The 562-nt window shown below is 33.5% G+C and overlaps 1 protein-coding gene across 1 annotated transcript in view; it reads right to left on the reverse strand.

Moving 5' to 3' along the window:
* LOC100176266 overlaps nucleotides 1–562 on the reverse strand; it is a gene marked incomplete in the record, with an annotated part of 12,562 nt that overhangs the window by 3,980 nt on the left and 8,020 nt on the right.

Here is a 562-nt window from a genome sequence, read left to right on the forward strand (position 1 = left end):
ATACCGAATCTAGAATTTCGAATCTTTTTATATTTATAGGAAACAAAAATTTTACCCACAAAAGTCAGTTTATTGACCCTTTTATAGCAGCCTTGTTGGGTCATGAGCTGTAAAATGATCAAAAATTGTACTATTGGGTAGTTTTTGCGTCATGAAACGTATAGCAGGCTATGAAAAGACGTTACGAAACGTTTACTCTCGAAAGTCCCACAAACACAAAAATATTTTTTTTCAAAATTAATAAGTTTCAAAAATTGTTAATATAGTATATGAGATGACGTGTTATGACGTCATTAAACAGAATACCGAATCCCGTAATAAGATTCGAATACAAAAGGATTCGAATCTCATGGATTCGAAATTCTGTAATGTGCATCCCTAGTTGAAATTGAATATTTATTTTACGTGGTTTGAGGAACGGGGTGGTAAGTATATCACGTGCCATGGGTGCTGGGTTTCGTGGTCGCATTAATATTACATTTACAGCACAACGAAATGAAATGGTTGAATTTGTACATTGTATTGGGTGCGAATTGTAAATACTGGCAAATTTTACGTGTTT

This window comes from Ciona intestinalis, chromosome 1 (genome assembly GCF_000224145.3).
Source record: "Ciona intestinalis chromosome 1, KH, whole genome shotgun sequence".
Lineage (NCBI taxonomy): Eukaryota > Metazoa > Chordata > Ascidiacea > Phlebobranchia > Cionidae > Ciona > Ciona intestinalis.